The sequence below is a fragment of the Myodes glareolus genome, chromosome 24 (genome assembly GCF_982192425.1).
Source record: "Myodes glareolus chromosome 24, mMyoGla1.1, whole genome shotgun sequence".
Taxonomy (NCBI): Eukaryota; Metazoa; Chordata; class Mammalia; order Rodentia; family Cricetidae; genus Myodes; species Myodes glareolus.
This window is the reverse complement of record NC_142049.1, coordinates 25,821,963-25,841,158: the sequence shown is the minus strand read 5'-3', so window position 1 is coordinate 25,841,158 and position 19,196 is coordinate 25,821,963. Positions and strand designations below refer to the sequence as shown.

Sequence of the window (19,196 nt, the reverse complement as noted above, 5' to 3'; positions counted from 1 at the left end):
GATTTCTGCAAGTTGGTAGGGGCAAAAAAAAAAAAAAAAAAAAAAAAACTGTGCTGGCTACTGTGGTTACCAGCTTTGCATGACTATAATAAATACCTGAGATAATCAGCTTATAAAAAGTAAAGGTTAATTGTGTTCACAGTTTTGAAGGTTCTGGTCTATGATGGAAGGCAGTACACCACTGTGGGAGCGTATCAGCAGAGCATCCCAAAGCTGGAAAGGAACACACCTGGGAGAATGATGGAGGCCAGCATTCCCCTACTGGGTATGCCACAGTGATGTCGGGCTTTCTACTAAATCTTGTCTCTTAACGATTCTACTATTGCAGCAGGATGTGAGGGACTTTGGAGCAAAGTTAAGATACAGCAACAGGAAGCTCACATCAGAATCATAAAAGTGAAACCTACGTTATATACCTGTGCGGAGCAGTCAGAATACGAGAGAGTTGAAACAGGATGTTCTGGCTGAATATCTGTGTCATCTACCTCCACTTGAATCTCCTGAAACAGGCTGTAGAGACCCACAGTGTCATGGTGACAGCCCAAGTTTGAGTCTGTCCGGTGAGGGCTTGGAAGTTTCACAATTTTGCCTGTCTTTGAGTCATGTGACAGTTGCTAGGCATTTGCCCATTTCCTCAATTGTCCAGATACCAAGACACAGGCAAGTATCTGAGAGATGATGATTAAGGCTAACACAGCCTTCTCAACGCAAAGCAAACAAAAGCCAGAAACTTCTTTATTGAAGACTTCAATGGTTCCCTAGAGGGAACCAGAAGGCATACGATCTAAAAATGTGTTTTTCTACACTCATGAGGGCCTTTGAGATCCGAATTCTTAAAAGATAATTCCCATGAGAGATGGGGCAGTATCCGGAATTTTTAAAGGAGGAATGTGTCTAGCAAAGAATAAGAAGATGTCTTGCCACCAAGCCAGTGGGAATTTGAAATTACTCCAAGCCAGCCAGGCAGGAGAGTGGCTAAAACATAAGGTAGAATTCAGAGGGAGCTGATCATGTTTTGATTTAATTTAATGCTTTTCTCCATGCTTGTTTATGAGCTCTAATTGATGGCTGTGTTGAAACATGTTAACATAGGGCAGTGGTATAGAAGGAAGGCATTAAAGTCTATTAGGCGCATGGATCTTTCCCTGCATGAATCTTGCTCTCTGCCCAAGACACTGGCCATAAGACATTCTTAGCTTTTAAGAGTCCAGGTTATTGCCATTTTCTAGGCCACTCCAAGTTATAAGGAAGCTGGGTGGCAAGAGAGAGAGAGAGAGTTCGCCTTCACTCATTCTTTAGCTGAACTAAGAAAGTATCTTCAGAGTTGCCAATACTATATATGATGTAATAAATATATATGCAAAGGTCAGGCTTCAGTTCTGAGAGATTTTACAATGGCTCTGAGTTATAGAAATACCAGTGTGGGGAACAGGTTGGACACTAACATCGAGCTATGATTCGAGCAACAAATAATAATTAATTGGAAGACTCCTGAACAGTGTTTTTTTACACTTAAGTTTCTTGAAAGTGAGTATCCAAGGTCAAGGTTGAGTGCACAGTTCAATGTCTACACCCAGACTCTTCCATTTCCCCATGCCGGCCCCGCCATAAATAATAAACCATTTGACAATGACTATTTTATGCAATCCTAATTAAACATCCCAAATGGCAAACATAAAAAGATGTTCAGATGCTCCCACCATCATTACATAAATTAAAAACCTATATTCTTCAACATGCATCATTCATTCATTCAGAATATACTGAGCTTTAATTACGAGCCTGGCACAATGCCAGGAGCTGGAAACATAAGTGAAGTCAGCCAGCCTCCCAGCCTCCAAGGAGCTTCCAGCCCTGAGGGAAAGACCCATTGAGAACTAACCAAAACAGTGTGTTTCATCTGTTCTGGTGGAGGCACAGGCTCTGAAGAGGAAGCCAAAGGTACTAACATTTTTGGCACCTGCGTAAAGTTAGCAAACTATTCTGGCAGGATTGTTTGGGGATGCTGTTCCTCCTGTCCTAACCTCCTCTGCTGCTTCGACAACTGTATCTAGTTGGAAGTGTTCCCTCTGCCTTAATCTCACATATGAATGTCCAGGACACAAGGAACTGAATTGATCCTGTTGAAATTTGACTAGAATAGAAACTTCGTCTTCTAGATTATGATTTTAATTCTCCCCACTCATAAAATGACACAGAGAGGGCAATTGTGATTCCGAACTGTGTGAAAATCTGTAGATGCTTTATGCGAATCCCAGTGCTCTTAGGAGCAATGATTTTGAGCATCCCTCAGAGGACAGAGGACGTAGAACCTGGCTGGCCCCTGCTTTTGCTCTGCCCTTCCCAGAAGCAGAGCTCTTCCTGGCTCCCTGGTCTCCATCCACAACTTCTGAGTCTCATGTCAAAGCCACCTCTATTGCGCCGCTTGTCTACAGACAGCTGTCCTGGGCAAAAGGAACTTCTCTTTTGAGTTTCTAAAGTTCTCGTCATGAGTGACCAGAGTGCATGTTTTCTTGCATCACGATGGACATCTCTTGCCAATTCAATAAACACATAAATATGTAAGCGAGCATGTTCGCATAAAAAGCCCTAAGATAATCCTTCTTTCCGTGCTACTAGATTCTCACCCGTTGACCTTGAATATGTCACATTATTCTTTGGAACTTTTCTGTTCATGCTTAAGGTCTTGATCGTAAAGATGATGGGATACAGCTAAAATCAACCTCTTGAAAATTTTGGCCCTCCTGAAATTACTATGAGCAGATAATGGAGGCAGATTAAGAGCAAGATGTGGAGAGACGCCGTTTGCTACCTTGTTCCTTCACCAGCACACAGGAACTGGTAACAGAAATAGACATTTCTATGGCCCACTCTAAGAACACGTATGCAGCTCTGTGCAGAATGCGATAGTTACTTAGGAAAAATATTATTCTCTTTGTATTACCTTGAGCATTGTGTCTGCCCTCACTGGGCACATGCTATGGTAGATCAGATGTCCTGTTGTCGTGGATAACCTCGCTTTCCTGTCTTCCAGCCTGGAGTATTTGGCCACCGGTAACACGCTGTATAGTTGCCCATATCACAGATTTCCTTCTTTCTTCCCCATTCTCTTACAAAGGTAAGGTTCTTCTGATGTGCTCTCACAAAGGAATCAGTCATAGACTCCTTGAAAACTATTACAGCCCCTAGCTGATCTCTAAAATATGAAAAAGACTGGAATCACTGTGGTCCAGCCATGGGAACAGTGGGCTTGGTCATGGAAGGATCTCCACCGACCATCTATCTTCTACTTTACAGCTGAGCCTTCAAGATGACAAAGACCTTTCTAGGCTCCCTGCAGCATAGCACAGATCTCTAGATATGGGTACCACTCTGTCCCCAGAGAGACTGCCATAGCATCTAAGAAGACCTAATTATCTCCTGAACTAATCTGAGAGTAAAGTTGGCTGCTGGCAGGGTCAGCACGGCTGTATCTGATGTAGGCTTCATTCTAGTTGGTCTAGCTTGATATAGGATAGTTTAGCTCCCTATACCCATTTTCCTAACAATAATGATGAGAGAGAGAGAGAGAGAGAGAGAGAGAGAGAGAGAGAGAGAGAGAGAGAGAGAGAGAGAGAGAGAGAGAGAGAGAGAGAGAGAATAGACAATTTAGGACTTCTGGATGTTGTGAGGCTGTGAATAAATAGTGCATTTAGGCTGGAGATATAGCTTAAAGATAGAACGCTTGGCATGCACACATCAAACTCTGAGTTCGATTCCTAGTACTGGGAGGGTGGAGAAAACATCATTTGGGTCTGTGCATATAGCTCAGGTGACAGAGTGCTTGTCTAGCCACTGTACAGCCTTGGGTTTGAATCCCCTCTATGCCGATGCATGGTGAAAAATCAGGTTTGGTGGTGCATACTGGTAATCCCAGGACTCAAGAGGTAGAGGCAAAGGTTAGAAATTCAAGGTTATCACCAGTTTGCATAGCAAGTTTCAAACCAGCCTGGGCTACTTAAGACACTATCTCACACAAAACAAAAAGGGGTGGAGGAAGGAGAAGGAGAAAGAGAGAGAGAGATGGAGAGAAGGTGCTTAGTTGCATGGGACTCAGAACTCTCAGAACTCTTTTCAGCTCTCCTCCTTTCTGTTTTCTTATTTGTCTTTCCATGAACCTGTTTGGGGCACCGAGGTTTTTATCATGAAAGTTCCACTGTGAGTAATGCTCTGAGAACTGCCGCAGCCAAGTCTGGAGATGCGGATGTCAAAACCCTACGGATATGGCTTCTATCAGGATCAGTGACCAGGCAGACATAGACCAGGGCAGTGAAACCAGAGCCAGCACAAAACCTCCCTACTATCCTTGAACCTGGTGTCTTGGAGTCCTGCCAAGAGGATTTTCTCTGGGTCCTTGGGTGCTCTGGAGCCCTTTCTCCCTTGAGTGCCTCACTCACTGGTCTTGAGGATGCTGAGGAAGGTCAAATAAAATATTCTTGAACCACCTGCTGAAGGAAAGTAGGACCTGTGTTGTTTCCTGGTGCTTTATCATCAAAAGTCATCCTTACCCCAGTTCCCTGGTCAACTCAACGTCAGAGCCCTAGTTTTCCAGTCTTGCAGGCATCCCAGCCGTTCCCACCCCCATCTCATTCAGTTCTCCTCCTCTGGAGTCTGAAGCAGTGGTGACAATTCACCCACTCTGCCTCCAGGACACACAGGAAGATGCAGAGGAAGGTAGATACAAACAAAGCTAGCACCTGGGTGAATGGGAGGAGGGATGGAGGGATGGTGGGGCACATCGATTCTCAAAGGCACGTCCTCACTTTGTGGGATGCCTGCAAGAGCAATGGACCTGAAGAGCTCCCAGCAAAGAGAGTCAAATGGAGACTAAACACGGTTCTCATACTTCTCCCCCATAACAGCTCCAATCCTGCCTCCCCCCAGTACTTCCAAGACAGACGCCCTTCCCCCACACCTAACCAAAGATGACTAAGTCAGTTTGTATCCTACTAGGTCCTTTGGTTAGTCCCAACCACAGTCTGAAAGCTCTCCCAGGATAGCCTCGCAGGATCCACTTGTTGCCTTTTCCTTGGAATCTATCAAAATTGGCAGTATGGTGGACAGATCGATGTACCTGCAGCTATGAAGCCAGTGAGCCAAAGACTACACTATAGGCTGGAGGATTCTGACCGTCCGCAAAAGGGGGGAAAAACACTAAGATGAGCTTTGTACCCCAAAAACTACACTGCGGGGGGGGGGTATCATGAAAGGTGAGAATAGCGGAGGGGGAGGGGAGCTGGTCCTTCCTGTCAGAGGGCAGAGAGCGCAGGTATGAGGAAGGGTGTGGAAGAGGAGGGATGGCAAAGTGGCAGGTGGAGTCTAGGAGGCGGATCTAGCAAGGGAAGTAGTGGAGGGCACTGGATGGAGCAAATAACTCAACTGGGGGTGGGGTGGGGCAGGGGTGGAGTGTATGTGGGTCTCTAGCCCCTAACCAGTGGCAGTCAACCTGATTTCCTGGGGTCACCAGCCGATGAAAAGGGAAGGATGGTGTAGGTAGCGCTTTGCAGCAGATAGCTCCGGAATTCTAATTAAACCGAAATGCGAAGGCAAAAGCCCAGGCGATAAGGAACTCCTATCAAAATAATAATTTTTCTCGATGTCTGCCATTCCACGTCTCATGTCTGCCACTTCCGTAGTTTAGCGTTGGACCCTAGTTCGAAAGGGCCTCCCACACTCCGGGGAGCTCCTGAAGTATCAACAAGAGCAGGGACACTCGGTGCTCAGCATGAATCCTCCTGGGATCAGCTTCCGGATTTTCCATGCTGGGTCGGCCAAGCGGTGCCCTAGCCCGGTGGGGCAGCTCTGCCTGGAGTGTGGCCTGCGACACAGGCAGGGACACAGGCAGCCTCAGGCCGCAAACATAACTTTTTTTTAACCGTATTGCTGTTCCCCTGAAAGGTGTTATAACAGCAATTCAATTACAGTAAATGGCGCGCATCGTCCGCACAGCTGGGAAGTCAGTAACTAACTGCGACTAAATCCTGCTAGACACGTCACCTTCCCCCCCTCCCCCACACACGCACCAACCCTACCCCTGATTCCTCCGGTTCTGTCCTTTTAGTTTCCACGCGATTACAAACACAGCTAGGCCACAGGTTAATTAACCCCAAAGCACTTAATCTATCTGGACAAGACGTGCTGAGAAATTAGCACGAAGTCCTAAAAATTGGACATGGAAATAGAAAGATTTCCAAAAGTTTCCCCCATTTTCTTCCTTGCCTACGAGGGGCAGAAGAACTTTTAGCCTCGGCTGTGACAAAGTTTCCCCGTGGTGATGCCTCCCGGGAGCTGCTCTGAACCCATTCACCTGGCGGTTTGAGAACTTAAGTAATGGAGTCTCCTATCAGGAAACGGTGTTCTCTGCCCAGCCAGCGTGGTCTGCAGGCGGCTATGTTTCCAGATCCAGATTACACTGCAGATTACAGACACCCTGGACACTTGCGAGAGTCAAGGCTCGTGCTGCCCGTGCTAAATTTTCAGCAGCCTCCACGAAATGAGTATCAACAAAAATGAAGTAGAGGAAGAGGGGCTGGAGAAGGAAGAGAGTCAGCCATAGCAACCTTTTAAATAAAATGTAAAATTAGGGTTTTTTCCTTTGAAGTTGAAATGATGATAGTTTGAAAGAGGATTTTTGTGGGCGTCATACCCACTCACCCACCCACCAATAAATAAATAAATAAAATGAATAAATTAATAAAAGAACAAAAAGAAAGGGGTTGCCTGGAGTTTTGGTTTCTTTATACTTTTTTTTTTAATTTAACGTTTTAGAAATGCCAAGATGATCCCTCAGAGGGTTCGAGCATGTTGTCCCCCACTCATCGGGACATTCCACTGCCTGCGGTGGCAGAAGCTTTCCTGAGAGGGGCATAATGGTGTGGGAATATTTTCTTCTCAAGCAACACGCTGTTGTAGCCGGCCAAGGATTTCAGTGTTTGCCTTTCGGGAGGGCACCTGTTTGGGTGAGGCCAGGCCGCAAAGCGTTACTTAGTTCTCCACTTGGGTCAAGTCGGGTCCTGCTGTGGGCTGCGCTCTTCTCTGGCAGCCAGCTTTTTGAGAGGGTAGGCAGGATCTGATCAGGGTCTCTTGATCTGAAGCCACTGGGCAGAGCAATGTCAAGGAAAAGTCTGGGAGTTTGAGTCTGTAAAGGGCCTGGAGTTCGAAGCTCTGCTCCGCCTTCGTTCTGCCCCAAAGGCAACAACGGAACCCAGGTCTACGCACTACGCACTACGAAAGGCGAAAGGCGTTTGAGCTGCTTTCGGCTGGCTTTGTTTGCTTTAAAATCTAGCTATAGTGTTTCATCCTAATCTCAGAGAAGCCTCTGACCTACACTGTGTAGGATTCCTTCTCTAAACTCCTGTTTGTTTGTTTGTTCAATTTTTTTTTAAGAGAGAGAGAAACGGTGGGGAAAGGGTTACCCCGTGCTGGAGGTGGTTAAAAAAAGAATTGTTAACTATCAGAAGAGGTCGCCGGCTGCCTGTGATCTGGGGTTGCTGCCCTCCAGGGTCTTTGCCCCTGGAGAGCTTGGTTATGAAGTTGCCGAAGGGCCATTCTGCGCCAGTCCTTGGCGAGGTCCAGGTCGCCAAGGATCTCATCCCTAGCCGTCCTCTTTTGTAAATAAAGTTAGTAATCTGCCAAAGCTCTACATTAAGGTGTTTTGTTGTTTTTAAGGAGATTCAGGTCGGCTTTAAACACTGCAGAAGTTGCCACCAAAGACCTCCTCATTCTGCCTGGAATCTCTCGGGCATCTTTCAGGAGACCTCTCGGGCTCTGGACCAGCTTGGAACTGCGGAACCCGATGCGAATCTCAGCTGGAACTGTCTCTTCTCTAGCTAGGAAGCGACACCGGCCAGGATCGCTCAGGAGTCCCCTTTCCTGCTCTCCCAATTCTCTCCAGTTCTTGCTTCAGGTCCATTTTCTCTCTCTAGCACTCAGACAAAAGCCCCTTCAAATTCTGGACGCAAAATCCCTCTTTCCCAGCGGGAGAGGGACAGAGGAAAGGGCTGGGAGCCTCAGAGGTAGCCTGCCCTTCTCAGCACCACCCCTCCCCCGTTCTCTGCCTCTCCCAAGTGTTTTACCGAAGTGCTTGAGCTTCTCTTAGTCCCTCTACTGTGGATTTGATGACCCGAGTAGTAGCAGCAGCTCCCACAGTTATTTGACATCAGCCTTCAAATTTTCCAAAATAGGAAGTTGCCTGCTTCAAATGGACAACTCTGGTTGGTGCCTCTGGTGGGCCCCGGATGTGTGTTGCAGCCAGGGGCCAAGTTCTCTTCTGCTTAGCACACAGGGACGGGGAGAGGGAGAGAGGGGTTGGGTTGACCAGCTTGTCAATCACCTCGTATAGTTTAACCTCTGCACTCCAACCCTGAAGAGTCTACCTTGACCAGGACAAGATTCGAATCTTCAAATTAAATCTAGAGAGCCAATCAGAGCAATTCCTACACTTTTCTTCCTTTGCCTACCTATGAAACAATTACATTATTAATGGCTTGAGTCCATAATTGAGAAACAAGAGATCTTTATTATTCTTTTAGGTTGTTCTCTTCCACACTTCTCAACACTTAATATATGCACTGCAGGGGCACCCTCAGAAATCTCACTTCTGATGGTCTTGGTTTGGGGTTTTGAAAGACAACTCTAACTCACACCATTTCCAAAAATACCATGTTTATTTCCCTGAGATAGCCAGGGAAAGTTAAAACAATCAAAGCAATGTTGAATTGGCCGCTTTAAGCAATGTTGAATTGGCCGCTTTTTTGGCTCCAAAAGTTTGCTTAATCATACACAATTCTTTCTTCTGGTTCTCATTTTTGCTTCTCTGCAGTCGCTTTTGTTTCCAAGGCAATGCCTCACTGCTCCCCTGACTCTCTACCCGGCCCTTTTGCTTCTCTCGTTTCAGAGTTTCTTAGATTATTCTCTTCTCCTATAAGTCTTCTCATCAGATTCTTCTCCTGCTTTCTCTCTGGTGGACCAATCACGGGGACAACTGTTTTATTTGAATCAGGAAGTGCTGATAGCTTGGGGAGAGGGGGTAAAATTCAAGTGAGCATTTACCCCCTGAAAAAAAAAATCAGTCACTCAAGCCAATCTTTTAGGGATTGAGGGTGCATAGTGTGTGTGTGTGTGTGTGTGTGTATTTAAGTGTGTATCTATGCAATAATGCTCACAGATGTGACTATGTATGGAGTTGACAATGTTGATAAGCTGTCTGGTATCAACATGAATATTAGTCTTAGAGTGTAAACTGAATGAGAAATCATCCCAGTGTGGGGAAATGAGAAACAACCCTAAGCATTTAGGAGTTAGTCATTAATTATTACAAACAAAGTTCTTTTGAGTTCCCTTCACTTGCTAGAAATGAACCATCAGCTCTCTCTCTCTCTCTCTCTCTCTCTCTCTCTCTCTCTCTCTCTCTCTCTCTCATTGGAAATAAGAACCTAAATTCTTTCTGACTAAAAGGACTGCAACTAGGGTGCAGTTTTGTCTTTCTTTTCTGACTACTCTGTCATCCACAAAATCACAATCATGTCAGGATATCTGTCTAGAAAAAGAGAGAGAGAGAGAGAGAGAGAGAGAGAGAGAGAGAGAGAGAGAGAGAGAAGGAGAGGGAGGGCGAGGAGGGAGGGAAGATGCTAGTGAGAGAAACCCTACAGCCATGGCCATCCTTGCATCAAAATTTTCCAGACCTCTATTTTTTTACTGTGATCCCCCTGATCTGAGTTTGAAATGCAAGCGCAGTGAAGCCCCTAAGCCTTCAATCCTGTGAAATTTTCAAAAGATCTCTAGAAGCAATCTCAGGCTGCCTGACCCCTGACAGGCACCGATCTCTTTATTCCTCCGGCTGCCAGCACTTCATTTGTTGGAATATCTTTCAGATTTGCACCTCCAGATGACAAACCTGAGTGTTTATTATGTGAACATGAATCGGAAATCTCCAAGCCCGTACAAAAGCACCATCTAAAACATAATATTTAATTTCTCAGCCTAAGTGCCAGCTTCTTTATTTGCTTTTCATTAGCTTAAATATTTTTCCAGGTCTCCCCATGTGTCACTTTGATATTTAGATGATTCTCTTTTTTAATCATCATTTTCCCCTTGGAAAAAAAAAGTCTTCTGTCTCCAGTGTCTGCCTTGCTTGTACAACATCACAGTGCTGCGGTCAGCCAGGATGCATGGCCTGACATCTAGCCCTGGGAAGGGAGCTGCATCTCCAAGTAGGGTGGGGGCCACTTCCACACCAGGGGGAAAAAAGCTTGTTTTTTAACCAACACTCAGTGCTGGCCGTAGACCTACAGTTCATTCCACTTTATTTTCCTCCTGGCCTTTTAGATTCCTTTTATTATTATTTAAAACAAAACCAAACCTCAGGTGGCTTGAGAAAGTGAAGGGAAAACCTTCCTTGCTGCAAGCACGTCCAGCTTGGTGCCAATGCCTCCTTGAGTATGTTGCCTTAAATTTTTCAGTCTAAATCCCTGACTCCTGCCTTGGGCGTTCATTGCTGCCCGGCTATTCTTTGGGGTTAGAGGGCACTGCGGGTTGGGAGGGGGACAGGGGAGGTGATGGACATATTTCCTGAGATAGAAGAGTTATATTTAAATGCCCTCTGCCAAATAAAGATTCCACCCACAAAACATGGAGGTGGAGACATTGGCCACTCTTGTCCTCATTTCAGAGATCAACAGGTCGCCCTGGTGAATGAGTTGAGACCTAGGTGAGACCCTAGTGAGACTGCAGGGGTGCATACCCTAGGGATGAGTCACCAATATGAAGCCGTCCCAGGTCCAGCGAAGGTGGGCTGACACCCCTTCTACGTGTTTAGATGCCGTGTTGCTATGATTAACTTATTAAACCTCCTCATAATTATTTTAATTTGACTGGAAAAAATACTTTGGGCTGAGACAGGACGTGTTTGTATTTATCTCCCCCCTACACACCACACACACACACACACCCATAAAACCTGTGTTAAAACAAATGTTACTTTCCTCTCTCTGTACATAGGCCCTCCCTTTTTGAAATAGACCAGAGGAACTGCCATTAGATCGAATGGCAAGTCTTTATGGAAAGTGTTTTGCATAATTACATACCAAAGCCAGAACAGTCACCTCCACATTTTATGGGTCACAAACCATCAACAATTGCCACATTATTGTCCACGAAACCTTCGTCCCTTCACTGATGGAGCAGACTCCACTGCCTAATCTAGAACGGGAGAGGATGGAAATTTCTTCTAATAAGAACCCAAGAAGATTATGTCTTCAGTGACGCCGTGTTTACACATAGTTATAAAGTTCAGAGAACCGAAGGGGAGAGGAAAGGCCTGATTAAGTACGTGCATCCATCTAATATAGATAGTGCATCCAAAGAAGAGTCTGGGTACCTCTCCCCTTTCAGTTTCGACCCCTTTTCTACCTTTGTGATGCTGTAATTAAGATATTCTTATTTAGACAGGCAGCTTCGCCGGTAACTGAATAATATTAGCCGCTTTGATGTCAAACTTTTGACAGTTATCACACCAGCACTGGGCAATTTAGCACAAATGCCCTCCTTAAAAAAGAAAGAAAGAAAGAAAGAAACCCCCAATGTCTTTGAAGAAATCTAATAAGTGTGATCTTTATCACCAAATGATTGAAATCGCCACCGACAGGCCGCTCAGCTATGAATTACATTCGGTTATACATAATAAAGCTGAATTTGGGTTTTAGTTCATTGATGCAGCACTCGGGTGGGAGGCTTCCAAACACATTTCCCCTCGTTTGAATCCCAAAGTGGTTGCTCAGAGCAAGAGAAGCACCCAAGATTTACCAGGCCGGGGTACGGAAGCGGCTGGGTTGGAAGCTAGTGAGGGCAGAGCCCCAGTGCCCTTTCCTCAGCTCCGGGGAGTGGGGCAAGACCAGACACCCAGTCTCGGGATGAAATGTCGTAGTTGCTTTCCCAGCTTGGTCGCCAAATTTGGGACTTGCCAGATGGCGAGATTATCTTCGCGTCTGTTATAAGTGTGTGTGTGTGTGTGTGTGTGTGTGTGTGTGTGTGTGTGTGTGTGTGTGTGTGTGTGTCTACGGATGCGGGGTGGAGAACAGAGAGTGAAGACAGGAAAGCCTTGGCATCTTGGCGCGGCCTCGCCGCAGGCACAAACAACACCAGCGCCACCCGGGTCCCTCGGTGTCGACTCGGGACCTGGAGCCCAGTGCCCAGATGCAAAGAGCAGCGCGTTGCGGGTGGGAAAGAAGAGTTTGGAAAAGTGGCAAAGAGGACGGGTTGGGAGGGGTGAGCCTGGGACGAGGACACCTGGAAGGCTTTGTCCTTGCGAGAGACACCTGTCAATCTCCGCTGAGGGGTCCTGGGGCCAGGGGTGGCGGAGGCCGCCTTTCTCCTCGGTGATGTCATCTCGGAGTCTCTTCCCTGAGGAGGGTGGGAATGGCTCCGAGGGGCACAGAGCCCAGAGGTCTTAGAAAAGCGTGGGGGAGGAAAAGAGAAAATAAACAGAAGTAGCTCTTGCGGCTGGCAATTTACATGGAAATCAATAATCCAACTTTAATGTTATTTTTAATCTTGCCTGACCGTCTCGCCTTTTCACTGGGGGAGGAGGGGTAGGGTTACAGCAGCCCATCTTTCAACCCACACAATCGCTGGGGAAGTCTTGTTATCTCAAATCCCGACGTAACCGACCCTTCCCCCAAGATCCAGCCCCCCTCTTTTTCTGCCGGTTGTTCCGAACGCAGCCTTCAGGCTTGAGAAGGAAACACTTGGGGATGAGTTTTGAAAGTCTTCCGATACTGCACAGGGTGAAGGGGGAGTTAATTAACGCCAGGCTTGCTCAGCGAGTGGGAGAGGGAGCCTCGGCGTGGGTGGGCGGGCCAGGTCGAACGCAGAGGTGCGCGCCGTGCGGGAGGCGCGGGATCTGGAGGCCCTGGCTTACAGGCCTTTGCTAGCAGGAGGTGATCGGAGGTGGCTCGGGCAGGGGACGCTGAGATGCCCCCAAGGAGTCTCTCGGTTAATCCTGGGGAATTCTGATCTCCCACCTACTGAGCCCCCACTCCCAACCCACCGTGTGCTACAGAACTCTCATTCTTTTCGGCCGGAGCTAATTAGCAGCCTGCCAGCGGCCTGATTTATGGAAACGCTCGGGCGGGCGGAGACGCTCCGCTAGCGGAGCTCTGGCTGCCTCCAGGCGGAGCGGAGGAGGAGTCTCCACCGACCTCCTCCGACAACGAATTCCCCTCCTCCCTGCAGGGGGGGAAAAATGGAAGTTGCAGTTTCACTGCTACGACCTGGCTGTTTCGGGAGCCTCCCCTAGCACTGGCCACCTTAGCCTAGGGAGCAGGGACGTCTAGGCTTCTGCGGGAAAGACCGAGACTGTGGCCCTGCAGACGTACCTAGCAAGTGTTGGCCGCTGCTGGCTTCAGCTCCACGCTACCTGGGAGGGTAGGCAGGAAGCAGATACAGCCTGAGCCTTCCAAGCCTGGGTTGAACCTCTGTCTGATGTCCCCAACGAAGGGACGTTAGGTGTGAAGACTCTGGAGTTGTGGCAGGAGGCTCAAATCAGATCTCTAGGCGGTAGGAGTAAATGGGTGCCCGCAGAGAGCCAGACCCAAAAGCTCGGGTGTCTGTCTGGATCTTCCTGAAGGGCGTGATCCCTTTCCGCTTTCGAGTTGTTTCTTTTAGGTCCTCAATGAGATCCTCTCTTCGATCCAAGCGAGTGTCCAGAGAAAGGCCACTACTAGAACCACTTAGCCAGGCATTTACCCATTTACCCGGAGGCACAGCTCCGTCTGATGGCTGCCCTTCCAGGGAGGCTGCCGGTGACCAAGGAGAAAGCAGGCACTCAGTTCTCCCCTTTCGCATTGGACCCCAATAATGAAGGTGGAGAGGAAAGTGACCGTGAAGGTCAGAGAGGAATCTCAGCATGGACCTGTTGCTAGCATTCAGGCAGCCCTTCTGTTCTTCAGGACGGCGGCAAGAAGCACTGGAGGGACAAGACCATGAGAATATCTGTGCCTCCGAAGTATTTGGAGGGGAAAAGACCAGCAAACCCAGATGCCAGAAGCTAGGGCAACTAGCATCTGACTCAGGGATGAACTAGAACCCGGGGCAGCACGGTGGAAAGCGTGGATAGGGTAGAAGTCTCTGGCGGCAAGAAGACTACAGTCCCCATCCCTTTAGCTCAACCCAACACCCCAGGCTTTCTGTGGCTGAAATGGAAGTTGTGGAGAGCTGCAATCTCTAAGTGCTCATGCAAACTTGACTGTAAAACATCACATATTTTTTAGCCATTTACAGAAGTCAGAATCAGGAACCTTCACGACTTGCCTCAAACCTGCAGACACCTGTCATCTCCTACCTATACTTCCTCAGCCCCCCCCCCTTTTCTCGTGAAGACCAGCCAGTGTCATAGAGAACACGATGTCCCCTCTCAGGCTGAGAAAATTTAGTTGTAAGCGGGTGTGTGCAGGCACAGAGAGAGAGAGAGAGAGAGAGAGAGAGAGAGAGAGAGAAGCTAAAACAACAATCCACAACCACCATTTCCACAGGGTGTCTTCCAAACCCTGGCAGACAAAGTTGGACGGGAGGTCCCCTCTATACTGTGACATTCAGTCCCCTGAGTGATGGCCTCTCTGAATTCTCCCCAGTCCTAACGTTTACCATCTGCCTGGCCTGGGTACATCACAGTAGCCGAAATCCACCACTGGTATGCAAGTATGAGAGGAGAAGACACAAGCTGACCAACAAGTCCCCCTTTGGATCTTTCTGGTGCTTGCCCCCCCACACACACCCCAATGTCATTTTTCAGACCTCACTAAGCCCAGTTGCTGACAAGCCAACCCCGGGCACAGCAAATGCTGGGAGGTAGGTGCCCAAATAACATTCCCCATTTGTCTTTTTCAAAGTTGATTTATAGCGATCGACAGGTTAAAGGCTCATCTGACTTCATTATTTTTAAAAGCTGTCTATTTCGCAACTGTCACCTTTCATCACTTAGCACAAATAAATACTTGAAGGAATGAATTGGAAGAGACTTTCTGATCATGCTTATAATCCTTGGTCGCCGGTTAACATTCCTAATGACCTGACCCTCTGAGTTTCTTTAGACTCCTAAACTTGGTTTCAGCACCCCACCATTTCTTCCTTATAAACTTCAAGGGAAACTGGTGAGATGGGGGCTAGCCGGAGCGGAGCACAGCTAGGCTACAAGCCTGCAATCCGGTAAGGAGAGAGCAAAGTTTCCCCAGCGGCCTGAAGGCTACAGAACTGGGAGGACGCGGAAGAAGGGGCACCTCATGAGGCAGGGGACCCCGTAGAACCAGAAGGTCAAAAGAGGGCCTCAGACCAAGAGAACAAAATCTGCCTATGCGTTGGTCCTGCTGCAAAACCACGGTGACGCTCCCATAGTACAGAACATTTGCTCAGAAAGATTACCGCCACTATTATTTCTAGCATAGTTTCCAAAAGGGTCTAGGTGACTAAGGGACATTTTCTCTCCCTCAACTTTAACTTGGAGCTTTTGAGCCTGAGCCCCCCGGGGAAATGCAAAGGCGACGTGGAAACGAAACGGTGTGGATTGAAATCCATGCAATAAATCGAAATTGTTTCTTCAGTTTTACTGCTATTTATTCGATATTCAGTTTCTCTCTCTCTCTCTCTCTCTCTCTCTCTCTCTCTCTCTCTCTCTCTCTCTCTCTCTCTCTCTGTCTCTCACCCCCCCCCTCAGCAATGAGGGTGCAAAAATAACAAAAGTAGAAGGAAAGGAAAGAAAATATACAAGACTAAAACAAAAAAGGGGGAGAGAGGAAAGGAAAGAAAATGGCAATAAAGAGAAAAGGGGAAACCAGAAGGAAAAAAAAAACCCTAGTTTGGGAGACAAAATGGGGTGCATCAGATCTCTCTCCCCTTATTCTTATTCCTCCTCCTCCTGCTTTCTTCCTCTTCTTCTTTTGACCGGGGTCGGGGCTGAGGCCAAAGAATTAACTATAGCAGGATATGTGAAACCTCTGTGAGTTTTAGGCGGTCAGCCTCAGTTGGGAAGAGTGACAGGGCGGGACCAGGCCGAGGTCCGTCTGCAGCATCTCCAACCCACTAGAGTCCCACCAAGAGTTGGAACTTTGCAGATTCCAGGAAAGACCCAACGCAGAGCAAGCCCTGGCACGGTTGCCCGCCCTTTTGTCACCACCTTGTCCCAAGTAGTGACCTCGGGTCTTTTTTTTTTGCCCTTGTAAGCCACTAGGCCTAGGAAAGTCTGAGGACCCTTGGACTCTGCCACGAAGGTTAAGGAACTCTGCGTTTACAGCGCTCGGGGACTGAGGCTTTCCAGAGCGAAGGCTGCGCTGCTCGGCTGCGGAAACCCGGGCGCTGTGCAGTGCCCTGGAGCGCCACCTCGCTTCGGAAACTGGAATAACGCGGCTAAGCCTTCCACTCTACCGCAACCTAACTTGATCTTCACCCGTTCGATTTCCTTTATTAACATCTCCAAAGAAGCCTAAACGCCTAGGCCTCCTTCCCCACTGGCAAAAATAAATAATAATAATAAAAAATCATCCCTGACCCACATAGCTCAAAGTAACTGCACAATGAAAGAAAACTACAGAAGCACCATTTCACTAAACAAGGGTAGTCACCTACGCTGGAAAACTGCTTTCGGAGGAAAGAGAAAATGAATTACACACGTTGTCAGGAGGCCACCAGTTCGGACTGCGCTGTGTTTTTGAGTCATTCGGCTGTGGCCAATGCAAATGTCTCCCACGAAGCGGGTGACTATGAAGTTAGAACTTCCCAGTTATGATTTTCACAGAAATCCATTCATTGTGACCCGTGGGGGTATCAGAGAGTGAGAGAGAGAGAGAGAGAGAGAGAGAGAGAGAGAGAGAGAGAGAGAGAGTGAGAGAGAGAGAGCGCCTTTGCCAGACCACTGGCTGCCCCATTGGAGAGCCTAGCTCCTCAGCCTTACAAAAAAAGAAAAAAAAGAAAGAAAGAAAAAAAGAAAAGAAAAAGTGCCTCTAAATGCAATCCTCAGCATGTCCACCTTTCAACCAACGAAAGCAGCAGCTGCCAGAAATTATGAGTTACAAACATTGCTCCTCCGACGTGGAACTGTCTATTTGCCTCCTTTTCAACCAGTTGGTCAGTTAAGATCTTTATCCACTCTTAAATATATCCACTGGATTAGACTATAAAATATATAAAAAAACAAACTCACTGATACACTTTGGTCAGTCTTTGTTTCATTTTCTTTCCATGCCAGAGCCAAGTGTGATGAGTAGCAACCTATTTTCCACTTTGAACATAGTTTTGAATGTGGAGCATCTTGCTTATGGCCCAGTGAAGAGCTGTGTGGTTCGTTTCATTTGTTTTGAAAAGGACATGGAACTTCCATTTAACATAGTTTTTACTTATTTGTTTAAACCCCTTCTCTCTCCCTCCCCCCCACTCTGTGTGTGTGTGTGTGTGTGTGTGTGTGTGTCACTCTCTCACACACTTTGTGTGTGTGCTCAGGATATTCAATAGATTAAATTTGTAAAATGATGGTTACCCTAGGGGCAGTGGGCAGAGGAAGAACATGAGGAAAAAGAAGGTGGTGGCATCTAAGCCCCTGTATTTTTCTGCTTGAACAAAGCAAACTTCGAGACCCTTTTCGGAAACTTTGCACTTCTCCGGAGTTGATAGGGAGGTCCCTGGGCAGTCAGGCAGGAGATGGAGAGAGTGCCGTGCCTCTCTGCTCCACAAAGCAGGTTAGAGGGCTCTCAGGGCTCCTGCTCAGAAATTATAGGGCTGAGCCAGGAAAATAGCCAGTTTACTTTTCTGGCCGGCTTGTCCCTTTTCCCTAGGTTACGACAGGTTCCTGAGAGACCGACAGGTTCCTGAGAGACCATACTAGAGAGAGATCTCAGATTCCTAGCAGAACTGAGGGAGCGTCCCTCAAGTGGCCAGCTGCAGAGGGGTGGCCAGGTTCTTGGGAGTTCCGGGCTCTGAGGTAAGAATACCAACTTGTGGAAAAGATGGCTGCTGACAGATTCTGGGAGCTAAGTGACAACTCCAGAGAGGACCCTAGCTTCACTGAGGGGTGGCAGTAAGGAGCAGTAAGGAGAAGAGACAAAAACAGAAGGAAGTCCCGGAGCAGAACACACTTCAAGCTTCAGGCCTTCGGTTTGGAGGAGGTTCTAACCTGGAGACCTTTACTTCTCCCTCTTTCTCTCCGTTTCTTTCTCTTCCACCCCCATTCATATTTTCTAAGATCCCCCCACCCCACCCCACCACACGCACAGAATAAAGCCTGAGGATGAAAAATTACTTTCTTGCTATTACCCTTCCTACCGCAAGATGCGGTGCAAGAGTTAGTGTTACAACTATGGCACAATGTTTCACCGACGCAAAACATGCAGCCAGAGGGTGTTGCTAATGACTCCTGGACTAGAGCGATCCTGCGACTGGGAGAAGGGGAGGGAGAGACAGAACTACGCAGGAGAGGGACATTTTTCATTAAAAACCCGGGTGAGGGCGAGTCAGGACTAATAATCTCATCAGTATTTCCGATTTCAAGGTTCTCTCTGCTTAAACGTGTGAGCCAGAGAGAATCCAGCATCCTTTTAAGCACCACTTTTTGCCATATTAATAACAATTATGTTTACAGTTACGTTGCGTGAAGAGCTCTCCTTTGGGAAGGATCAAACACTAGAAATCGCTTAATACTAGATTCAAAGCTACTCCAGTCCTCAGGCCCTTTGAAGGCTGTGCGGGCCTGGTCATCGTTAACCGAGGGGTCTATGCAACGCAGGGCGGCCAGAGAAACTCAAGCCTCGCTCCCCTATTAGGGCACACAAATGGACAAACGTTTGTGGTGAAGTGGTGGGAGCCAGAATGACCCATCCAGGCTATGGAGCAGCCTGCAGGTGCAGCGGCCAGCAGTTGCCTGCCCGGCCTGTGCTAGATCTTGGCAAAATGTCCCCACCGGCCTCGGAACTCCCCTGTGCCCTCCCTTGGGACCAGCTATTTGGGGGTGCATGAGGTTTCGAGGTTCCTACCGTGGCCCAGGCTGGTCCCACCGCCCTGCAGTCTGCTTCTCCACCCCAGGGCACACGAGGAGGGCATCCCCTTGGGCTGCGGCCCTTTGAACCAGGGAGCCCTTGGCTCCCTCCCGGACCCGGACGCGCGGAGCTCGCTGGAGGCCC

At 47.8% G+C, this 19,196-nt stretch overlaps 1 long non-coding RNA gene across 4 annotated transcripts in view; it reads right to left on the bottom strand.

Moving 5' to 3' along the window:
• Window positions 1–19,196, bottom strand: part of LOC125400706 (uncharacterized) — a 48,761-nt gene extending 29,565 nt beyond the window's left edge. For all 4 annotated transcript variants that reach the window (XR_007232059.3, XR_007232062.3, XR_007232060.3 and 1 more), the window contains exon 1: window positions 19,050–19,196. This is a non-coding gene — a long non-coding RNA (uncharacterized LOC125400706). The remainder of the gene's footprint in view (window positions 1–19,049) is intronic.